Genomic DNA, 25,782 nt, shown 5'->3' with positions numbered 1-25,782 from the left:
ATTCTTTTCAAAGAACCAACTTTTGGCATCATTGATTGTTTCTATTGTTTGTCTATTCTTTATTTCACTAATCTCTACTCTTTATTATTTTTTTCTTTTGGCTTGCTTGTGGTTTAGTCTCCCTCCACATTGGCCCCCAGTGTTTTAAGTAAAAGGTTAAGCTATTGCCTTAAGATATTTCTTCTTTTACAATGCAGGCATTTACAGGGATAAATTTTCTTATACGTACTGCTTTATCTGCATCCCATGAGTTTTGGTATGTAGTGCCTTCATTTTCATTTATCTCAAAGTATTTTCTATGTTACGCCTATGGAATTTCCTTTGTGATTTTTTTGACCTATTGGTTATTTAGGAGTGTATTATTTAATTTTCATGTATTTGTGTATTTCCCCAATTTTTTTATTATTGACTTCTAATTTCAACCAATAGTGGTCTGAGAACATATTTTGTATAATTTTAATGCTTTTAAATATGTTGATGTTGTTTTAGAGCTTTCTATATAGTGTATTCTGGAGAAAGTTTCATGTGCGCTTGAATAGAATGTGTATATTTCTAATGTTGGATGTCATGTTCTATAGATGCCTATTAGGTTTCACTGGTTTATAATGTTATTCAAGTCTTCTGTTTCCTTGTCAATCTTCTGTATAGTTGTTCTATCCATTGCTTAAATTGAGATATTAAAATCTCCAGCTATAATTGTTGAATTATCTATTTCTCTCTTCAATCCTGCCAATACTTGCTACAAATATTTTGGGGGTTTTGTTAAGTGTGTATATGTTTATAATTTTTAAATTTTCCTGATGACTTGACCCTTTTTACAAAATAAAATGTTCTTCTTTGTATCAATAATTTTTAAGTCCATCTTTTTCTGATATTAATATTGTCAGCTTTCTAATGGTTGCTGTTTGCATGATATATCTTTTTCATCTTTTTATTTTCAACTTATTTGTATCTTTACAGCTCTTGCAGACATATACATATAGTTGGACTTTTTGTTTTTTAAATCCAGTCTGACAACCTCTGTCTTTTGTTGAACTGTTTAGTCCATTCACATTTAGTATTATTATTGATACAGTTGGATTTACATCTGCCATCTGAATTTTTATTTTCTATTTGTCTTGTATATTTTTTTGTCCTATTCTTCCTTTACCATTTTCTTTTGCATTAAGTGCATATTTTTAGCATAAAATTTAATTCATTTAATTATTTCTCCAAAACATATTTTTAAGTTGTTTTCTTAGTGGTTGCTCTAGAGCTTACCATACACATCTTAACTCTCCCATTCTTTCTTCAACCTCCTCTAATTGGGATTGCAAGCCCATTCCACCACTGAACAGGCTCATCAAAAAAACAGATTTTTAAATCCAATAATAAATTTTCATCTTACTCAACCAGCATTTGAACCAGTATCTCTCTCTTTATTTGGAATCTTTTTTATGGAGTTTCTAGGATACCACTCCCTCATGCTTTTCTCTTACAAGGCTAGTTATTCCTTTTTAGTTTCCTCTGATAATTCTTTCTCATTCTCCAGACATCAAAACATAGTTATGGCCTAGTGCTTGTAGCTGATCCTTTTCTCTATCTTCACTCAATAGCTAATTCAGCTCACTCATGTCTATAACTCTTATTTCTCTCTGTATACCAAAACTTCTGAGTTTCCATCCTCTCCCTGAAATTGAAACTTCATATCCAGTTGCCTTCTTAACATTTCTGATTGACATTTAATAAACATCTAAATTTTAACATGTTAAAAAACAAACTGCCAAACTTGTCATACTTTCCCCATCCCTGTAAGTTCAACTTCTTTTTTTCCCTCAATACTCAGGCCAAAATCCTTGGAGTCACATTTGACTCATTTCTTTGTCTCACACATCATATCCAATGTATTAACAAATTCAGTCAGCTCTCTACTTTCAAAGTTATCTGAAATTTAAATACCTCTCCACTTCCTGAATTGTTACTGCTCTAGTATGAGCCAACATATTAGTTAATCTGAACCCTTGCAATTATCTCCTTCAATCATTTCCTCCTACAGTGTATTCACAGAGAAGCCAGCATGATGTTTTTAAAAATTCAGATCATGTACCTTTTCTGTATTAAACACTCTAGTGCTTCTATATCTCATTTAGAATAAAACTGACAGTCTTTACTATTACCTAGTAGAACCTATATTATCTATGTATTAATTTTCTATTGCCACATACCAAATTATCTCAAAACTTAGTGACTTCAAACATAAAATAAAAATTTATTATCTTAATGTTTCTGTGGGTCAGAAATAGAGAGCATCTTAGTTACGTAGTTCTGGCTAGGAGCTTTTCTTGAAGTTGCAGTTAACATGTTGGAAGATGTTGGTTGGGGCTGCAGTTATCTGAAGGCTTGACTGAGGATGGAGGTTCTGCTTCGGAGGAGGTCCACTCTCATGCCTGGCATATTAGGCTGGTTCTTGGTGGGAGGCCTCTATTCTTTCCTATGTATGCTTCTCTTTAGGCTCCCATTTAAAGAGAGAAGAATTAGGCTCCTCTTTTTGAATGGAGGAGTATCATAGAATTTACAGATAAATTTAAAACCACCACAATTCGTTCCTCAGATACTTCTCTGATTTCATTTTCTTCACTCGCCTCTTGTGTGTTTAACCACAGCCATGTTTGCCTTTACTATTCCTAAAACATGACAGAAATGTTTCCACTTCAGGGCCTGCATATTTGCTGTTCACTTTGCCTGAAAGAATTTTCCTCGAGACAGATACATGACTCATTTATTCACCTTTCACATCTCTGTTCAATATTATCTCTTCATGGAGGGATTTCCTGACCAGTAGAGCTAAAATAGCATGTTTCTCTTTCACATCTCTATCTGCTTTACTTTGCTTTGTTTTTTTCATAGTTCATATCACTACATAGTGTGTGTGTGTATATATACATAATGAATTCACCCTTTCCCTCACATACCTGCTCTTCCTGCTTCCTTGAGAGCAGAGATTTGATATCTTTTGTTCATTTCTGTAACTCCAGTGCCTCGAACATTTGCCTGACACATTGTAGATACTTGATACATATTTGTTTTTATTGAATAAACACACTAAGTTACTATTCGTAATTATCTTGATGGACTTATCTACTACATGACACAGTGGACATTTGAGGGACTCACATTTTCAAGAAAGCATTGAGAAAGAGTGATTGTGTGGGTGGCTTTGCTAACAGCATTTTTCATGAATTTAGACTGTATCTTTTCTCATATATTTACATGGCATTTTATCCAAAATTATAGTTACAGACTTTCAAATAACTTTCCAAAACTTAATTCTTAAACTCCCCAAAGCTGTTAGGATTGATGTTAAATTGCAGTATTCCAACAAAATATCTATTATATAAGCATTAGAGCCATCATGCCTGAAAATTTCCTGTCTTTTCACAAGCTCTTCCTAATGAGCACTCTGCTACAATAATGCTTTGATAGAAAAGATAAAGTGAATTATCTTGCAAATTGCAAATTTTAAAAGTGTATAGATGTATGCTCAGTTAGAAACACTTTCATCCCAGGAATTTCCAAGTCAATAACTTTTTGATGCTACTTTGCTTTTTTATCTGAATTATATATTTAGTGAAAAATATGAATTTGATATTCTTGATATTTGCCTCCCTGGAAGTATTACATTCTGCTTCTTTAAAGAAATATATAACTTTGTGCTTGGCTTCAATGACTACTCATCACACATCACTATTCTCTAATTATGTTTAAGGAAGTTTATTAGTAGGCATCATTCTACCACATTAAACGCTGACATTTTAAAAAATCTTTCTTAGTGCTTGAGTGCTATCTTGTATCTTAGAACACCTTTCTATATCTTTGCTCTTTTTCTATGCCATATAAAATCATCATTTTTGTTAATGAAAATTTGTGTCAATTTAAATATTCTTTTGAAATAAACATGTTAGCCTATATCCATCAATTTCTGACTCTTTGCTAGCCAAGAGCTGAAAATGTGATAATTCTTTTAAAAGTGTTATAAAAGACATTGTACTGCTAACCATGTATTATTGAATTAGAGAATGAAATGTGTGTGTGTGCATGTCCACACACACACACACACACACACACACACACACACACACACATGCATATATATCCCCAATGGTCTCAAAGACATTTATGACTGTCTCTGGTTTATGAGTAACAAGAACCATAAAACAAAAAGGGTGTATTATTATATTTAGGGACATCTCATAGACCCCCAAAATATAGGAAGAGACAAGAAACAAAAAAAATGGAAATGGATTAGAAAGTTAGGAAATCTTTATCTTTAGTCTTTGCTTCTTTTGGGAGATTTACCTTATTCTTCCATTTCTGCAGAATAGTTTTAGCCGCTTCTCTAAACATGTGCCAGACGGTGGCTGATCCAGAGCTCCCGAGATACAACATCTTCTCCATCAGAGGAGTCCAAACCAGTCTGAAATTACTTAGTCCCAATTTCACACTTTCAGGAGAGAATCTGATTGAGTAGGAATCTACTCTTCAGTCAATTAGCTGTGACCGGGTTTGTGTAGTGCAAACATGTCTGGTGAGGTCCCAGCCAGTGAAGAGAACAGGCAGATTCTAGAGAAGAGGGGAGCGACAACAATCCAACTGTTTTTCTTGAAATATACACTTTTGAAATTTGAGCAGTCCTATATATAATGATATTGTAGAATTAATTTTAAGACAAAGCAGTTGCCTTAAGTAAGCAGATTATTGTAAAAGTTCGTATCGATTGGAGACTCTCTTTCTACTTTATCCAATCAATCAACAAATGTCACTGATTTAAAAACAAATTCTGTTTTAGTAGTCTAACTGCCTTCTAATGCTAGCTAACATTTTTTGAGTTTGATGTTAGACACTCAACATTGCATTGAATCTTCACAATCTCCTATGAGTAGAAAAGTAAGACTCAATAAAGTGAAGTATCTTATGTAAAGATACATTTATAATTCGTCATATGTTTGAATTCTAGCCCTTGTTATTATCTCTGATCTCTCATTCACAACAAGACCTAAAGCAACAAGCTAAATAACACCATGCAGCCAATCTAGAACATAGGATGTTGTATAAGACAACTGGCTTTGTTTCTTCAATGAATTAATTTCTTTAAAAAAAAAAAAGACCATGCTACATTAAAAGAATTGTAAGAAGCATATAAACAGATGCAGTATGTGGTCCTGGATTAACTATTAACTTAAACAAATCAATTGAAAAGGACACTGTTGGGTCATTGGGGAAGTATGATCTCGGGTTTCGATAAGAAAATTTACTAAAATACATTGTTGACTGAAAAAGCAGATTTAAGAACTAGGTGACAGTACAATCTGATTTTTTAAAAAATAAATATGTGTATATAGGATAGGATTTGGAAATATTTGTTCTAAGGTGTTATAGTGGCGATTTCTAAGTAGTAGGAATACAATAATTTAATTTTTTCATGTGTGCTTCTCTGTATTTTAATTTTTTTCACATCACATATGTACTGCTTATATATTAATACAATGTTTATATTATTATTATTTTTTTAAATAGAGACTGCAAGCACTGAAATTAGAATGCCTTATTTCTGGTCCATAGTTCCAATCCTGACTTAATACTGTGATCTTGAGCAAGTTATTTACTTCTGTAAGCCTTGTTTTTCTCGACTCTGAATTGGCACTAATCACAGGATATCGTCATACAGTTACTGTGAGAATTAGAGAGATAACGAATGAAACTACTTAACTACTTAACACAAAGTCTGTTATCTAGTCATAGCCTAGTAAATGTTAATTATTATTACTATGCTCAAATGTTACCAGTGAACATCTGAATATGGGCTTCATCTGAGAAGCTAAGCCAACTTAATGCTTAAAATTATGGCTTTGGGTCATATTCTGGCATATTATAGAGTGAGATGTTCAAAAATGAGTTTCCTTAGGTTAATATGTGAAAGGCTATTCTTTATGGCTTAACTGCAAACCAAAAAAGGTCCCTGAACCAAAGCACATTCTCCTCCTAATGATCTCTGGGATCCAGATACATGCCAATGCATGAAAGCACCTGATAATCTTGGGAGGCTATGCAAAGCATGCTTCTCTGCAGCACCATTAACCATCATTCGAAGGTTTAAATTTCACAAAAAGGAATTTCACCACGACAAGAGCACTACTACTTACTACTTGCATTACATGGCTGCACCATCTGTCTTAAAACCACAGTTCTGGAAATTGTTTTTGATGACATATTGTAGGGTTGCCCTGTATATGAAGTTTATGACGAAACCCTTCAGTGAGGCCTCTGGTTGAATCAATCATCATATTAATGACAAAAAAGACAACATCCACATTCTGCTCGATAAATCAAGGATGCAGTTTGCAAATTTTATGAGATAAAAGTAGGTTTCAATTAGATGGACATCCAGAAACTGTGTTGGAATTTCAGATCACTTTGGGTCAGGTAATCTTAACTGTCCACATGCAAGTGAAGGCCTCCAAGATCAAGTTGAATCAAGTTCAGAGGGATCATTGGCTCCATACCTTACCCATCACATTTTTCCTCCCCTTAAAATGTCCTGGTAAACATCAAGAAAATACAATGAAGGAATATGTAGAAATAAATATAAAGAGAGTCCACTTAAGGTTAAAAAGGTGATAAAGAAACTTTGTCAATCAATCAATTAATTAAATTGATACCATAAAAGACAGAAAAAAATGAGATATTCCAACTTTAAAGAGAAAATGGGCTAGTGCTCTTCTTTATTGTTTAATTAAAAACAACTGCTATAACAGATAAACCCTGAAATTCTAGTAATTTAACTCAGTAAAAGTTTACTTATTGCTCTGGACACAGTCTATTAAAGGGTTTACTGATTAGCAGCCGTCTGTGGGAATATTCAGGGTCCTAGGCTCCCTCCATGTTGCATGGTCCTCATAGTCACTTAGTATCCACTTTGGTTTGGAGGAAACGTCTATCACATTTTAAGGGGAAAAATTATACATTAACTATGTAAAGGGGGCTGGGAAATATGGTCCGTGCCTGTGAAGCTATTTAATAATAACAATTCTACACTTTAGAAAGGAGCACAAATGTGAGGTGATCAGTTAAAAATTTTTACTCCCTTTTCCTCCTTTGTCCCCTTTTAGGAGCAGATACCTCAATGTGTGGGGGTGGCAGTGATGGTAAAACCTTTTGGAGCATGTCAATAATATAGTTTCAAAAGGCCGAGTTAATGATACAGTTATTGACATCACCAAGCATTACCCAAGCATTACCCAATAAATAAACATTTATTAAGAATCTAGTATGTGCCAGATTCCACAGGGTACTAAAGGAGAGAAAGATGAAAGAACTGAGTCTGGAGGAAAAGTGAGGAGACAGATATATGCATAATTAACATTAATTGAAAGAGAGATAAAAGTGCCAAAATTGGAGTATAAATAAAAGGGTTAGTAAATGCTAACCGGGAAGATATTAAATCTCAAACAGTGAGCAGAGAAACTTGTTCTCTATGCAAGACTCTTGTTTCCCAGGAGAAACCTATTCAAGTTAACTCAGGTAAAGGAGGGATTGTTTAAAGAATATGAAGATCATATAAAATGAAAATACACCCCTGGCCCATAGAGAATAAAGCCTAAGGCAGATGAACTATGGCAGAAGCAGTTTCTGATCTTTGATGTCTCTGCTTCTTTGTCTCTTCTCTGTTTCTGTTGACTTCCTCTACTTTCACTTGGCCTTATAGTGTTGCAAGCCTTAGCTTGACAAGACCTTCTGGGTCTAGTGCTCAGCACCATTTAGCTACAGTCTCTATATTTAGGAAGATATCTGATTGGTTACCAATCAGCTGATAGACAGGCTGGCCTTGGGTCTGCCATTGCTGAGGGTCATGAGTATGCAGAAAGGTGGGATCACATGGCCTATTGAGTTGCCCCTTTCAAGGATTTTGATAGGAGCAGGCAAATTAACTGCCTCATACAAAGGCAAATTTCAATTCACCATCAAAAGAAGTACAGGATTTAACTGGGGATAAAGGCTTGAGGACATTTCTGACTTAGGCCAAGCATGAACAAAGGCAAAGTCCAAGTATATTTGGGGACTATACTTGGTGCCGAGAATGGTTGGAGTATAAGATCCACAGGGTTGGTAGAGTTTACTATGGATTATGAAGTCGTGAGGCCAGAGCCAGGGAGTTTAGAGCCTGTAGACAACGGAAGGACCTTGAAAATGTCTTTCAGGGAGGTACTATATAAAAGATAAAAACTACAGTGCTCACACAAGTGACGTTGGAGTGTTCAGCACAGTTTCTTCATTGATAACTGGCCATCCATCATTTTAATGATCATCAAAAACCTCTTGGTCTGGAACTGATTACTCAAACAGAAGCAAGCATGGTATAATAAAAACAAAAGGATCTCAAGCTTTGGAATCAGGCAGGTCTGTATTTGAATCTTGATTCTGCCACTTTATAGCTATATGTCTTGGGCAGGTTAGTTTCTCTAAGTTTCAGTTTTCTCATCTGTACAATGTGATTTAATATTCAGCCAGTATAAATTGGTATGGCATAATGACTGGAGGGGTATGGATAGGTTAAGTGTCTATTAAATTAATTCGTCAGTACCAGTGTTGTAATTATTGTGGAGTGTGATGAAAGTCATTCCTGTTCTCAGGTTTGTAGAAAGGATTAAGTGACATAATGTTTGTAAAATGCTTAGCAAAATGCCTGGCACAGGGAAAATAGACATTACGCATTAGTTTTTTTTTTTTTTTTTTTACCTCCTGTCCATTGCTCCTTGAAAATTTCAAATCTTCGATATGATGATCTCAGCCTCAATCAACAAGGAGTCCTTAAACTGGCTAGTCCTGTATGATGGCTAACTATGGCATCTCAGTAGTCCTGAGCCCAGCAAGATGGGTGTGGATTAGCCTTCAATAATGGCTCTTGCCCAAGATTGTGGATATAAATACTGCAGATTCCCAGTCATCTCTCCTGGGTCCTTTAGTGCCTTAGCCAGGTACTGATTTCTAGAACTCAGGTATGTTACCTCATTTTAGTGAATCTTTAGTTTTGCAGTTGGCAGAGGACAAATTCAGATAGATCTTAGATAGGTTCATATCATTGTGATAATTCACTGTCAGCAAAAAAAAAAAAAAAAAAAAGTGATCAGGAACATCTGGTGTCACCTTTAGAAACTACTAGTATTAATTCCAGTCAAGAAAGAGAAAATGGAATCTTTAATAGGCCCAGGCTACAAATAAAGCAAGAATGTGGTCCTGTTAGAGCTATTCAATTTTATAGATTAAAAGGAATCTGATAACTTTGGATTTCAAGCATGAGGATACTTTCTGGAATATAAAAAATGTCCATAGACTTTTGAGCCTGGAGTGTTGTAACCCTTACAATTGTGGGTGAGAAGTGATCAACTGGGAATCCCTGGGCCCTCTGTTATTTGGGGAGATACTTATTAGTATTACATAGAGAGTATCATGGCATCCATTTTTTTAAGCCCAGAGGTTCAAATATTCCCATTGCTATGGCTTAAAGAAGAATGCTGCCCTTGCACAGATTACACAGCAGTATTTGGCAAGAACAAGGTAAAAAATCTGAGATACTACAAAAATATAAGCCCCCTTTCTTGTCACTTGTGACTCCTCTATTGTCCTTAGAGCAAAGATGAATGAAGTGAGAGAATCAATTTCAAGATCAGTGAGCTGCAGGCCTGGAGATTCCTTGGTGTCCTATGAGGACACAGCTTCTTTCCACTCTCTCTTTTTGTTGTTCTTACATTTTTATTAATCTCCATTTAAGTAAGATTCCTTTTTATGCTCCTTGCCCCAGGCACAGAGATCTCAGGTTGACAGAGAAGTAGCATTACTTTGTCATTCTCAAGAACCGACTTGATCATCAGACTAGCACATATCAGAAAATGTAGGACGAATGCAACACAAGGCTCTAAAGAGGATTAAAACTGAACTGGAGCTCGTCTCTTAATCACTCTGGTTAAAGGTTATCATCAGTTCCACAATGAGGCAGAACTAGAGATTGATTCCAGATCACTGTTTCTTTTTTATAGTCTACTGTCTACAAGCATGTGAAGTAAATAAACCAAATTTTCATAGTGGATGTGGTTTAGTCATTTGCAGTAAGTCGTTCTGTCTTCTTCATACAATCTCAAGATCGAATTCAGTACTCTGCATGGATTGTTAGTAGTGATTCCTGAGTATCTGCCTGACCATGTAATCAATGTTTTGGTGTCCTGAGTGAGCAAAACCAGGCAAGACACTGGGATGAAGTGATGAATTTGCAGGGCTTATTTCAACATTAATGTATGACTGGTACATTGAGATGATCAAAAACTACCACTTTTTGTTTCTGACGTTTCATCTCACAGTGTTGGAGTTGGGGCTAGTCAAGTGCAAGTGCAAGTAAGGGCTGAGGCATTAATTCTCTAATATTCAAGAACTGTGTAATTCGTAAAACAGAACTACACAGAAATTGATTACAAAACCTCTTGAAAAGTTTTGCAATTACCACGGGAGGTGCTACTAAAATTTGTGTTGATTGTAAGTCTTCTTTAGCTACTCTTCTAGAAAGGAAACAAACCCTTTAATTATGTCCCTCTAAAGAAGTTTAGAATTTCCGTCCAATCTTTATTACTGCAAACTTGTGTGTAAATCTGAAAGAACATCATCAAATGTCTTTGCTCTCAGCCCTTTCTCTTTACAGGTTCCCAATCATTTCCAGTGGAGGTATGCCACCTCCACTGGAAATTCTAACATCAGAAAACTTCCCTGATCCATGTGCTAAAGCTGATCAAACTCTGTGATTGATTAACTGTGTGGAATCCCACATAGCAAATCTTAAAATAGATGCAGAGGAGGTTGACAACCATCCTGGGGAATTCAAGTCAGTCAACATGCTTTGTCATTCATAAAGGATCCCTTTTATGGTAACTTGATAGTTCTGGAAAATGATCTTTTTTTTTTCCTGGCCAGCTACTTACAACACATTGAAGAATTATTTGGGTGGAGGCAGAAGCTTTAGCTCTTGATAGTGAATTCTGATTTTTATATCATCGTAAAGGCAAGTGTATGTAACACATCCTAAATCGATAGGCAAAATATGCCAAAGTCATTGATTTTTCCATAAAAAAGTGAGCATCAAAATCTTGATATTTGATTGATTATTGATTGCTGTATGACAAGAACTTGTGTGATTATTCAAAGTCAGAAGAATTTGTTGAACATGGTATCCCATGTTTTGAAACAAGTATCATTTTGTATTATGTAATCCCAGGTATCTGCATAACAAATCAAGTGTTGTTTGCAATACACAGGTTACAAAATATACACCATCTGGTAAAAGTTCTGCACTTACTTCATGAGGCCCTATAGAGTGATACTGTAGGATTCCTGTGGTCATTGATGGGGACTGCTAGGAAGGACAGCTCTGCCCTTTCTGAAGAAACATTGCTTGATAGCAGATGACCAGGGATTACTAGTGTAAGTGGTAGAAGGGGCAATGATTATGGGAACCACCATGAATTTAAGGCACAGGTTCCTTTCCCTGTTTTGAGTCAGTACATAAACATCTTGAACTCTGTAATGCTCAAAGGAGAGGGTCCTAAAATATGACACTCCACCCTGATGAAGGGAACTGGGTGCTAGAGTTAATTTAATTTAAAGATCAACAAATTATTGGGATGCTTCCTATTCTCAAGTATTATTAAGCAAACTGATGTTCTATACAAGTTAAAATTTTTCTTTTTTAGAGAAATTACACAATCTCTCTTTTGGGCTCAATATCAATGGGCGTTCTTTTCTTTTTAGTTGTAAGATTTGTGCTGGCGAGTTCTTTATAAAAAAATCCATTATTTAATATATACTTGTTTTTATAATTTACAAACACACTTCCATTAATTCTTATTGTAGTTTTCCAACTTTGTTAGCTTCCTCTTTGGATTTCCCTTTAAAGCTGGATTTAAACAGCCCAAATTTTTGTATTAATCTTTGTCTATTGTTCAGTAACTGGGGTCATTAATTCACTAATAGTGTTGGAGAGGTGCTAAAGTTTTTTCAAAACTGCAGATTGACCTAATTAATGTCTTTTCTGAATTGTGCTAATTCTCCCATTAACCACTCTAGGGCCTCTTAAAACTCCCCAGTCTCACTGCCTTCTATTCAGAAGTGTTATGTGCTTAGGACAGGTTGTGATTGCCTTGATTATACGTAAAATGCAGTGTTTTAAAAATGTTGGCAAAAATATTTTCCTTCTTGTCATTTATTTCTTGGATTAATTATTTGTAACTCTTACTTATTACTTTGTCAACTTTTACTTTTCTTTCATTCTGCTTTCCTGTACTCACAAAGGTCTGCCTTACCACTAGCTACTATTTCTTAGTGATTAACTATGAAAAGGGTTAAGCATAGATCTAGATCAGAGCTATTCTCTTAACCACACAGATTAAAGATTATTATTTCACCATGAGGAGAGAATAGAAATTGGTGCCAGAATCACTGTATAGTCTTCACCGTTCATTCTTCAGGACAGTGTATAGTAACCTGCATATAACAATAAATTATTCCATCATCACATTATATCTTCATAGAGATATAGCTACATGTGAATACTTTTGGTCAGGTGATCTGATTATGAGATTAATACTTGAGTGCAGAGAATGTAAGCATTAAGTAAGCAGCTGTTTTGGTAGAATTATGACTTAAAGCTTATCTGTCTGGGTGGCTTCTATGCCACACAAGTACATAGATAACACAAGTCATCATTTCTTATTTTATTTTATAGTGTTCTTGGTCACGAAGTGTGGTATAATTTTCATATGCAAGATGTTTTCCCCTGCATGCCAGCCAATTCCGCACTGACATCTAAGGACTAAAAAGAAAAGGAAACAAATAAATCTAGTCCAACAAAGATTCAGATGTTCATTTGGTGATTTATTTGATAAATATTCTAAATATGGTATTAGTTATTAGCTCCTCGTGCCTGCTTTGGTTTTCAGAGCAAAGTATTAACCAGGTGTTTCTGATGCTTTGACATCTGGTGCCTTGCTGACCCTGGAGAGACTGTCCCTCTCAGGGCTAGCCAGTTCCTAGAGATAGTATACAACTGGCACATGAGTGCTCCTTTCATAGGCAAAACAACCAATCCAGAACCCACGTGCTCAGCTACCCACTCTGTGACAATATCCCCCAGCCCTAATCAATCCCGGGCCAGGTACCTACACTCAGAACCTGCTGAAATTATTCAAACTAAATTATTCTAATTATTCAAGCAGTCAGTCTTAAGCCTGCTTAGCCCATCTCAACTGGTATTTCTTGCAGACACCACAGTAAAATCTCTTGCCCACATTTTCTCTTTCTCTTCTTCTGCCTACTGATTAACTATGGTGGACACTGTGGTGTTGTATGCTCCCCTCCTCTTAGGACTTGTGAATATAACTTCTTCTCAATGGAAGTCATCCCGTGATCTGTTGGCCTCACTATATCTGAATAATAATAAAACTTACATTTTACAACAGGCATCTCACCTGTTACCTTCAAAAACAATATGTTATTTAAGCATATTAATGTTCACTGTCCAACTCCTTCCCTCTCTGCCCTCTATCTGCTAGAATAAATTGGAGGGCAAACATTTTGTCTCTTTTGTTTACTGATGAATTCTAAGGGTGTAGAATGGTGTCTGGTATATGGTATGTACTCAATAAATATTTGTTGAATTGATTTAATTATTTATTTGATTTGTTATTTTTTTCCCTAAGGCTGTTCTGAAAAGACTGGCTGAGTTGTAGCTATAGTCAGGACCAGAGTGAAGAAGAAATTACCATCTTGTCTTGTGTTCTTGACACACATAGAAGAAGCAAACAAAATGGTCCAAAAGGTGTCTGTCTTCCATTTACATTGAGTTCACAGTATAATAGCTGCCTTTGCTTTGCATGCTATCCAATTAAGCCTAAATTCTGGCCCTGGCAACAGGCTAATTGAAGGACCATGAACAAGACACATCACTTCTCTGTCTCTTGATTTGTTCATTTGCAAATTGAGGGGATGGGCTGTTCTTAATAATTTTTTAATGAATTTTCCCATTTAGTAATACAAAGCTGATAAGTATTATCTTCATTTTAAAGATTAAAAACTGAGACTGAGAAAAATTACATAAATTATTCAAGGTCACACAATTTGTAAATGAAAAAATAAAGGTTTTAGCCCTTTGGATTCAGTCTACACCCCTATACCAATGGTTTCTCTTAACTTTTGTTTTTAAGTATGATATGTTCAGAAAAGTATACAGATTGTGTATGTATAGCTAAATAAATGATCACAAAATGATTCCATATGTGAAACCATCACTCTTGTCAAAAAATAGAAAAATCACAGAAGAACCCCTCTCTTGAATCCCCTCTCAATTACTATCTCTTCCATTTTCCCCAGTGGTAACTACATCTTAAATTCTAAAATCACAAATTAGTTTTGCCAATTCATGTAAGTAAATTTCTAGTTATATTCTTTTGTATTTGGCTCTTTTGTCTAATCAAATGTTTATAAAATTCACCATTTTTATTTCATTTAAATGTAGTTCGTCACTTGATATGCCATTGTATGAATATACTGTCATGTGTTTATCCATTCTATTACTGATAAATATTTAGGTTGTTTGTGGTTTGGAGCTATTATGGCTAACGTTACTATGCACATTCTTTTGCACATGATTTTGGTGTATATGTGCAAGCAATTCATTTGAGTACATACCTAGGAGTGAAATTTCTGGGTCCAAAGGTATCTTAAACATTCCTACCAGTAGTATATGAAAGTTCCAGATGCTTCACATCTTTATTTTTGGTATTGTCAGCCTTCTCTCATTTTTATCTTCTAGCAAACAGTGGTATATACTTACCCCTGAATTTGCACTTTCTTAATGACTAATGAGATTAAATATGTTTTCTCATATTTATTAGATATGTTCTTTTTGAAGTATGTCAAGACTCTTCCCATATTTCTGTTGAATTGTCTGTGTTTTTTTTATTGACTTATAGAAATCTTTGTGAATTCTGGATAGGATAGATTTGGTTTTACATACCGTAAATACCTTTTCCTATGGCAATAATGTTGCTCTATCGTTTGGTTGGTGACAGTAATACTAGAACTAATTCCAGTGTCCCAGTGTTGGACAGACACAAGCTGACTCAATATTTATCCCTTTTTCTTATTTTGGGTGTCATGAATAGGCATATTAAACATCTCAGAGTAATTCTGGGTTGATTTACTTGTTGTTGTTTGTTGTTTTACACATATATAGACTTTACAGAAACTAAAAACCACTTCTTGGGATCCAAATTTTGGTAAGAGGAGTGAAGAAAAAAATGTGCGAATTCAGTGACCTTGAAATAAAAAGTCCTTAGCTACAAATACCAACCCATTCTTGACCTTCATTTCACCTCTGAACCTCATCGTTGTCCCAACTCTTAATCTATCTCTACCTCCCTATCCTCACCTTTGATAGATGGAGATACCCTGTATCTAAGGGTATTTTGAGAGTAAGGATTACAGTATCAAAAAGGAGGGGAGTATCAGGGATGAGCATGACGGTTTTAAAGTATATTACATAAAAATTTAAAAGATGAAAGAGTAATTATTTGACATTTTAGTCATGTGAAATGTTTTGTTTTTAAGTTTCAAAATGGTGGTAGCAAGAACTCCACAGACCATCACAGTTCCTGGATGGAGATGGAAGGTGGTGTATGTGACATCACCCCATAGGCCTTTCTTGAATGTAATCTCTCTACCCTTTGAAGTTGTGACCTATTCACACAGGTAAGCATACATTATTTCATGGTGGTACAGGCTGGTATTTGATGTACTAGAATATGTCACTTAAAGCAAAATCTCTCCCTGCCCATGCTGTGTAGAGGCAGCTGATATGAAGAAAGGGGGAAACATTCATCTTGGGGAGTCAAGAAGAGAGCTAGGGAATGCACCTGAGCTTAACATCTATAATCCATTATCTCCATGTAGAAGCTGGTCAAGAAACCAAATTTATAGAAAGTTTTCACCCTGAGATTCTTGAATAGCTTCTATTGATTTATTCATGATAATGTATGCCACATGTCCTCTGTGTGTACATGTATTTTTTTTGAGGAGAGGGTCCATAGCTTTCAAATACTCATGGAGAACTATGATTCCCCAACAGTTGTATCGGACTGATCTAGTCTAACACTTTCTTTAGGAAAGGTGAGTAAACTCTCTTACATAAGATCCTGCATCTCTGTTCCTGACTCTTGGATAGGCACATCAGTCACAACTAAAGATTACAAGGTTAACGGTGGGAAACTGCATAGAAAGGTAACTCAGTCATTATCCATTAGAGATCTCCGTACTCGTGGTATTAGATTTTATTTTTCTATCAAAACTCACTTTCAATTCTAATAAGAAAATTCAGTGGAAATACAAGACTCAATACACAAAACATTGCTTTATTGCCAAGGCATCCATTTATTTTGTAATTTTGGGGGAAGCCTATAATTAGAGTTAACAGTAGTTCTGATTAATAAGTTCTATCTGCTCTCATACTGTGCTAGGGTTCCTTAGAGTGCGGGGACATGTTTTATTAACATGGAAAGGTTGTTGAAGCTCACCTCTTGTCACTTGAATCAGTTGCCTGCTGGCCTGGCACTCAGTTTTGTGTGGCAGAACCTTACTGAGTCTGCATGATAATGGGCCTTTTAAATCCTAAACAATAAACATTCATTTTGCCACTCCACCCAGCACAGAAATGCTCTCTAACTTCAGATCAGCCACAAATAAGACTTGGAAATCAATTCATTGTGCATCGACTTCCTGCCTGGTTCATGCTTTGCAGCAAGTAATTTTACTAAAATATCTGCAGAGCATGCGTGTTTTGAATATGCACAAGTTGAGGTATTCTGTGTAATAGGGTCTTCAACCCTCTGCGACATTTCTTTTTTTTTTAATCCAGAGAACAAATTATATTGAGCAAAGCTAATTTTTATGCATTCTTAACTAGGATTAGAAAGACCTGGGATGGGTTTCAGAGAACAAACCGTCCGGTGATTTTCTCAAAGTTTCGGGAGAATTTTCAGCATCCCAAAGTCTTTTGGTTTGAAAATTATGTTTCATGGAAAACCAATTTATTATATTTGTGCTTGTCAGATTCATTAGAATAGTCTCATGAATAAGGTGTCAGTGTTGGAGAAGCCAGTGTGAGTACATTTGGCCCTGAAGAAGAATCTTGTCAGGTTGAGACAGATGATCAAATGGTTTTGTCTCAAATTCCCTTCTGCTGGGGTTTGAAGTTTGAGCTCGACTTTCTTCCTCATATCTCCTAGGCTAGAGTTCCATTATTTCATCACATTCCAGTGTTCCTGGGAGCTTCCAATTTCTTAAAATTCATGAGAACTCAAGGCCAGGAGGGGCAAGTCTCAAATGTTTTCAGTTAGAGAACCACTCAGGGAGTCAAAGAGCCCTCTCCCAGCTATTGCTATTGTAATCACTCCCCATGTCCCTCCACTGCACCGACAGTGCTGCAATTAGTGGCAAAACTGATGCTGCTTTTGGGAATTTCAAGGAGCCGATGTGTGTTTTTCATTAGCATAAGAAAATTAGTAACTTATGCCAGAAATTGAAGCATTGGCTTTAGTTAAACTATAATATAAACCTTAATATTCAGAAGATCAACCCAAAACAACATGGGGGTCCTCTTGGACCACAGTAAGATAGATATCTTAGAGCAGGAACGGGTGGGGCAGTCACAGATCAGCTAACCCTTTAATGATATTCATCCATTCTTTTTTCCTTTCTCTCTCTCTTTCCACACACAGTTGCTTTCAGGCAAAGCTTTTCCCTAGTTTTAATTATCCATTCTAATAAAAAAAAAAAAAAAAAGGAGACCTCTCCAAGTTTATCGTAGGCTTTTTATTTTATGTTTCAAGAGCTCATCTTGAAGAAAAAAGAGACAGAGCATGTGCCAAGGCTATTGTAAGGTACGAATTTTATTTTAAAATCGCTGCAGTATTTGAGATAGAGGCATGATATGATGATCTTCCTTATTGCAGTTATGATTAAACATAACGAGTAGGAACAGTCTGCAAGCGTATCACTATTCTGTGTTGTAAAATTGCCCAAGAGTAAAATGCAAATACAAACAAGGAGTTTTAATGAGCCAATGTAATAAAAGATTCAGACAATAGGAAGCTGGTAGCTGTGCTTTGGCCCTTTCCCAGTGACTGGTTTGAACTGGACACCTTTAGAGCAAGTCTGATTTGGGGCAAGTCAGTTTCTAAATATATTGCAGATTTGCCCTAAACAACGCTATTCATTTAGAAAAAAAAAAGTATTCATTATCATTCATGTAAAAGGTAATATTGAATTAACCTGCAAGATACAAAAAGAAATAAAATCAATTTTCTTACAATATTTTTTCCTTTGTGAGTGAATATAAGTGTTTTGGGCATTTTAATAGACTATAACTGATAATGCTGGGTCAAGAAAAAGTTCCTTTAGGACCATTAGTACTAGAATTCTTTTCTCTACCACCCCCCAATCCTGCTTTAATTGTAGTTTGTACTAAGTCATAATCATAAAGTTTTTATTTTTTATCTTTTGTTGCAAGAACACTTAAGATCTATCTTCTTAGCAAATTTCAAGTATATGATACAGTATTGTTAGCTGTAGTCACCATGCTGTACATTAGATCTCCAGAATTTATTCATCCCGTGTAAATAAAACTTTGTACCTCTTGACCAACATCTCTCCATCCCCTTACCCGCTGCCTGTCCCTGGCAACCACCATTCTGCTCTCTGCTTCTATGAACTAAATATAAACACTATTCTAATTGTCAGGTTGAAATGTATTTCAGTCATCTCTTTGTAGAACAACAAAAGCCCTTGAGCTTTCTTTTCTTTGAATATATACTACTGTCTTCATGTAAATATTTGAAAAGTGCCAAAGGTGAACAGCTATAAAGGGAGCACTCAAGTTAATTCAGCATATGATGAGTTTTTCTTTTAAGTTTTTTTGCACAAGAACTGGTTGTGATTTTAGACTTAAACAATATGGAAGGAGGAGGTGATATAAATGTTACTTTAAGTTGTATCCCCAAGGGACTATGCTGATAGTTCTTGGTGAAGGTTCTGCGAAGGTTGGTGAAGTTCTGTGATAGCTAAGGATGGACATTCATTCACTGAAATGGGAACGTCCTTTGCGTGACCATTCTGGGTATTATGTGTTTGTAGGATCTTGGAGTGCAGCATTAAATGTCCTCATATATAGAGCGGGAGATCTCTATAACTCTTTCTGGTGGACTTTTCAAAGAAGACATTTGGATTTTGGTGGGAAACTCAGGAAACCCAGAAATTAGCTGTCTTGCTTCACTGCAACATCTTAACTTCTGGAAAATAAAGTTGTTTTCTAGTATTGTTCTTTTTTATTTCATTTTTTTTTAGATGGATGCATATCCTGGAGCTTTGGGATTTTAACTATCCCCTCTCTTTTGTCTAAACTTTCTCTAGACAGAAATATTTGATTCTGTGAAGATGTGTTTATCTTTGTGACTGCAGAGTCTCTATCCAGGCTGATCAAGAGCTCTTACCAAAATTAGATTCTAAAATGTGAAGGCCGTAAATAAAGTTATCGTTTTAGGAGGTGTAACTCATCTCTACCACACTTGGGGAACAAGTATGTTGTTAATTCTTTTCCCGTTTGCCCTGAGAATACTCACTGGTGACGCAGCTGCAGCATTTACTCTGAGGCAACTTGTGGATTACAATCCTAAACTTACCCTCAAAGTTTGCCATGAGATATCTGGCTTTTATTATTATTTTCGCATCGTTCTAGTATGTTGATAGTCTTTGAAAACAAATGACATCATTCTATTTATAGCATTCTGCTTTTAGTTGTGGTATTCCCATTTACAAAATATAATAATTCTCGATGGCTGAAAATGTCAAACCCTAGAAAACGTAGCATTCTTTAGTGTGATGTTAAATTAATGCTGGCAGCGAACTGCACTGTTTTTTTTCTAAACGGCAAAAGGGTTAAGGAAAATTTTCTTCTTGTTTTGAAGCTAAGAATATAATTATCACTTGATAATTTATGGGGTGTCAGCTCTTTAACGACATCTAGTAAGCACTAAATTGCTTTAGGGGACAGAGACATTGTGTCACCCTCAATTCATTAGAAGGTCACAGGCCATTGTCAAAAGCAGCATGTTTGAGCTCCCTGCAGTGATTTGATAACATTGTGTTCTATCTATGAAGATTCCAGAGTTGGAGGTTTTTCTGGAATCCCCATTTTCTAGGGCTATGATGCTGAAGATTTACTATGAATTGGGACATTTGAATGGAACCAAAGAGCGGCTTTTGTTTCAGAGAGATGAACTTTAAAGCTCTGAAAGACCCGAACCAACTGGTTTTTAATACATGTTGATCTGACCTCACTGCTCACAATTTCAATAAATTTTTGTTTATCATTTTTGATTTAAAAAATTCCTTTTGTGCTATGATCTTTCAACCTTATGAATATGCCAAAAACTGCAAAAATGTTAAGGAAATATTTTACCTGCTGAAAACGCACACATTTTTAGGGGCTTAAAAGATATCTAGTACACATGAAAGGAGAAAAAAAATCTGTAATACCAAAAACATCAAAGTCTGTCCCTCAAAACTTTAAATTTAGATTAGAATATATTTTCACCAGGCTTGGGTGAAGATATAAAGGTGTTGTCAGAGAAAATTTGACACACCCATTAAGAGTGGCAGCTGTTACTCTTCTAGCTTCTTTCACCTTATTTTTTGAGTCAGATTTCCCTGATGGTTTTTCTGTTCTCCAAGGAGCTCTCTGTTGTTCCCTCAAAATATATCACTGAAACCTGGGAGGTACACACACAGAGAGAGCATATGTAAAGAGTCACATAATTCCTAAAATTTGACAGGTGTCTGAAATACTCATCATTGGAGATATTTACTGCTGAATTTAAAGTACAATATTGAGATTGATAAAGATCGAAAGAGATGGGGGATAAAAGGCTGAGCTAGTTCATGTAACAGCTGCAACCATTCCCAAATGTTTTTCTGCATAATCATGCAAGAAATTCATCATGCATTTCCTATTAAATATTCATGCAACTTGCTCCATAGGAGGGCTGTGGTATTTATTAATTCCCGGTGTTGGTACTTTTTGGTACATCTACTGCCAGCAATAAATGTGTCATGCTTAGCTAGTTCAATTCTTGGCAGAAAATAGTAGAATATAATACTTACTTACAGGATATTGCAAACTTTAATTATGCCTAAATTATTTTCAAGACTACCTTGAAATAAGCAACTGATTCTCTTTGCTTAAGGATCAAATGGTGTGGGGAATGAATGAGTAGATAGCATTTTGCTTCAAGTGCCCCATCTTTGTGAGAGGCGATCCATTTGTACCACATACTAATAATTATTGTAAAAAGTAATCGAGTCTAAAGATTACAAAGTCATCTGCTCTTTTATACAATTGAAAGTTCTTTTTCCTAAGGTTTTATTAACTGACAGGATAAAATAGGACGAGCTAATTATCAAAATTTGTCCCCCAAATTTGTCAGCACATGACATTATGAATCGCTAGTTGAGATTTACAAACATCGATTGATAAAAATCAAAAGGAGGCTCATAATGTACTTCAGAATACTTTAACATACACGGACACAGGATAAAGTGGCATTTTTTCAGTAATACATTTAAACAATGCTTAATTTGTGAATTACACAGTACTGAAAACTGCAGGAAATAAAATGGGAGTAGAGGACATAGGCTCTGTCCTTAAAGTGTTTACAGAATAGTTGAAAGAGAAAGACATTCATCCAAAGAACAGCTAGAGAAACAAACAAATATTCAATCATGTAGAACTAATTGACGACACTCTTAATGTGCATACATTTACTTTCCCAAACAAATAAATACCTTTTCTCATGACAAGTCTATCAATTAGGAAGAACAGTTAATGTCCTTGTATATTAAGTGCAGAAAGTTGAATGACTGGTCTATGTTTTGTTGTAGTTTTGAAGAATCGTGGTTACAACCAGTTATGCTGACTCTTGGGTATGGTCACCAGTGAGTATTCTCAGGGCAAATATCTTCTGGTAGCTCCTCTTGATTTCTATAGCAAGGACTCCCCAGAACCCATACTTAAAACGATATGGATTTTTGCTTCTGCTTATGATGAAGTAGTTTGTAGCTGACCATTCTCTTCTTGGAAACAATTAGAAAAGCTAGATAAGCAAAACAAAACAATGAGTTTCAAGGCATATGACAGCTGCTGAAACATCCAGGACTAGGGAGATAGGGAATATTTCTAAAAGGAGGAAATGGCAGAGATTTCAGCCAATAGTCTGCATTCATTTCTTTTCTGGGGGCATTTGCTGATTCTGGGCATGGGGAAAGAGGCTGAGAATCTGGAATTTGCCTCCCATAGGGAGGGCTGCTGCTGGAGAACTGAAAAAACAGTAGAGGTTCTCTCTCCACACCCCAGAAGGAAGGGGTTTTTAAGGAAAAAAAATAGAGTGGAATACTGAAATTGACATAAGGCCAGATTTCTCCTTAATACGTTTGCTAAAAATATGAAGCTGTGTCTCAGAAGACTAAGAAGCTAAGCAGAAAGACTTACAAAAGAAGAGAAAGTTCTCAGCAGTCTTGCCATGCTGAGGTGTAAGGGTTAGAGTTCAAGACCCATCCAGAGGAAGACTATGTCTTAGGAATTGAAGTAAACCAGAGATAAACCAAGCCCTACCAAAACTACAACTAGTCTGAGTCAGTTCACTCCTTGATTGGATTAGGTAGGTTAGTCGCTAAGTTTTCATTCCACCTGCCTAGCAAAAGAAAGTCAATCTCTCTCTGGATGTAGTAAACATTATATGGATCCTCTACTACTATATCATCTATATACCTATATCCATATATTCTAGTGTTTCATAAAAAGTCACTGAGTATGCCAAGAGACAAAAATCATATGACCTTTAAAAAAAAAAAAGAGAGGAAAAAGACCAGAAATGGACCTTCAGATGAAGCAGATATTGGTGTTAGCACACAAGGATCTTAACCATGATTAGGATGCTAAGAAAAATAAAGAAAAGGTAGAGAAAAATAGAAAACAAGTTGATATTTTATTAAAAAGTTGGAATCTGTTTTTTTAAAAGAATTCAATGGAAATTCTATAACTATAAAACAATAAACTCAATAGATGGGGTTCATAGAATAGATTCAGCAGAAGACGTGATTAATGCACTGGAAGATATGTCAATAGAAAAGTATCTAAATTGCTGCACAGAGAGAAATAAGAATGAAAAATATGGAAAAGAGCATTAGAGATCCATGGAAAACAGTAAAAATGTTATCACATATATCAATTGAATGCATGAAGAAAGGTGAGAGCACAAGCAATATTTGAAGATATTTTAGTCAAAAATTTTTCTAAACTGATAAACCCACAGATTTAAGAAATGCCTAAAACGCAAACAGGATGAATAAAAGAAAAACAAGTCACATCACAGTAAAAACTGCTGTAAATCAAAAATGATAAGAAAAAATTTAAAGCACCAAATATAGGTTCATTATCTTAAAAAAAAAAAAACAACACAACAAAACTACAACAAAAAGAATTATATCTGACTTTTACAGAAATGATGGAAGCCAGAAGACAACAGAATGACATCTTCAAAGTCATAAGAAATATATATATTTGCCAACCAGCGATTCTCTGCTCAGCAAAAATATTCTTCAAAAATAAGCTGAAATAAAGATATTTTCAGAGAAACATAAATGAAGGGAATTTTTGGTAGCAGATTGCAATTAAAAAACCAATCCAAACCAAACCAAACCAAACCAAACCAAACCAAAACACTAAAGGGAGTTTTTATGAATAGAGTTTTTACTAAAAAATCACTCCACATAGAAAAACAGAAATGCAAAAAGGAATGAAGAACACAGAAAAGGTAAATATGTAAGTAAATATAAGTAAATCTTGACGGTAGATATCATTAATACTAATATTTACTGGGTTTATAGTATATATAGAAATAAAATGTTTGGTGATAATGAGAAAGGTGAGAGGGGCTATTTGGAATTAAATTGTTTCAATGTCTAGTATTGTAAAAGGAAGTTGTAAAAGAAACAATTTAATCTCATTGTACTAAGTGAATGATGCATGCTCTCATCTTTAGAATAACCTCTGAAAGAATATTAGAAGAAAATATAAATACAAAAAAAATTAGAGAAAACATGAAATAACAAATAGATTCAATTAATTAAAAAGAAGGCAGGACAGGAGAGAAAAATAAGGATAAAGTAGGTGGGGCAAATAGAAAACAGAAAATGGCAACTATAAATCCAATTTGTTATAATTACATTAAATAAAAAAGGATTACATGCTACCACAAAAAATTTAAGAGTTTCAGACTTGATAAAAAAAACTCTATAATATTTTTAAAAATATTAACTTAAAAAGACATGCCTTAAATATAAGAACACAGAAAAATTAAAATTAAAAGGATGAAAAAAGGTATACCATGTAAATTCTAACCAAAAGAAAGGTACAGATTTCAGATAAACTAGACTTTAGGTAAGAAGTGTTAAAACAGATTGAAAGAGATATTTTATAATGAAAAAGAGGTAAGGGCACCAGGAAGATATCACAATTTTAAATCTGCAGCTATTTAATAACATAGTTTCAAAATGTATAAGGCAAAAATTGATGTAAGCAAAAGAGGAAACAGACAAATCAACCATTATAGTAGGGGGCTTTAACTTGCCTTTCTTAAGGTGATTGGATGAACAAAATAATTCATAAGGTTATAGAACAATAAAATAAACCCACTTGAGCTAATTCATATTTATAGAACAATGCACCAAACAATATTAGAATATTCATTTTGGCAATGAGAATACTCAGCAATGTCAGAATACAATTTTGGCAAATGTTTAATTTTTCCAAAATTGTTCATATGCCATATCATAAAGCAAGCCTCAATTGATTTTAAAGATTTAATCATTCAGAATATGTTTTCTGAACATGGTGGAATTAAGCTGGAAGTCAATTAAGTAGAAAATTCCCAACTTTTTGAAAATTAAACAATGTATTTCTAAGTTAAGTTATACATAGAAATTAGAAAATATTGTGTGCTGAATGATAAGAAAGACACAATTGATCAAAACTTGTGTGATGCATCTAAAGTACTTAAAAATACATATTAGGGAAAAAGAAAAGGAAGATCTAAGCTTTCATTTCAAGAAACTAAAAAAAGAACAGCAATCATAAAATAGAAAAAATAAGAAAAATAAAAGTAATCAATGGAATAGAAAACAAACTTACAAAACAATTTCAATAAAGCTAAAAGTTAGTCTATGACCATGCTACCCTGAATTAGCCCTATCCCATCTGATCTCGGAAGCTAAGCAGGGTCGGGCCTGGTTAGTACTTGGATGGGAGACCACCTAGGAAGACCAGGGGCTGTAGGCGTAAAAAATAAAAAAAATAAGGATTGTAAGCTGACAAGGTCCTTGCAATCTGTGAGGTCAACCAAGGGTTGCCTCACCTAAAAATAAAATAAAATAAAATAAAGCTAAAAGTTGGTTCTTTAAAAAGATTGGTTAAATTGATAACTCCCTAGCAAGACTGTTCTTCTGATCTGTAGTCAGACGTGTTATCCATTGCACCACTGGCCTCGTATTAAGACTGTTCTTGAGAAAGAGAAGACACAAATCACTAGTATTCAGAGTGAAAAG

General features: G+C 35.0%; 1 long non-coding RNA gene and 1 pseudogene across 2 annotated transcripts in view; one reads left to right on the top strand and one right to left on the bottom strand.

Annotated features, from left to right (window-relative positions):
- Positions 1-21,455: 21,455 nt before the first annotated feature.
- LOC111738759 overlaps positions 21,456-25,782 on the bottom strand; it is a 45,704-nt gene continuing 41,377 nt past the window's right edge. For both annotated transcript variants that reach the window (XR_002779964.1, XR_002779962.1), the window contains one exon: positions 21,456-22,274. This is a non-coding gene — a long non-coding RNA (uncharacterized LOC111738759). The remainder of the gene's footprint in view (positions 22,275-25,782) is intronic.
- LOC111739252 lies at positions 25,398-25,516 on the top strand (annotated as a pseudogene).

The sequence above is a fragment of the Pteropus vampyrus genome, unplaced genomic scaffold (genome assembly GCF_000151845.1).
Source record: "Pteropus vampyrus isolate Shadow unplaced genomic scaffold, Pvam_2.0 Scaffold2, whole genome shotgun sequence".
Classification (NCBI taxonomy): Eukaryota; Metazoa; Chordata; class Mammalia; order Chiroptera; family Pteropodidae; genus Pteropus; species Pteropus vampyrus.
This window is presented reverse-complemented; position numbering and strand designations above follow the sequence as displayed.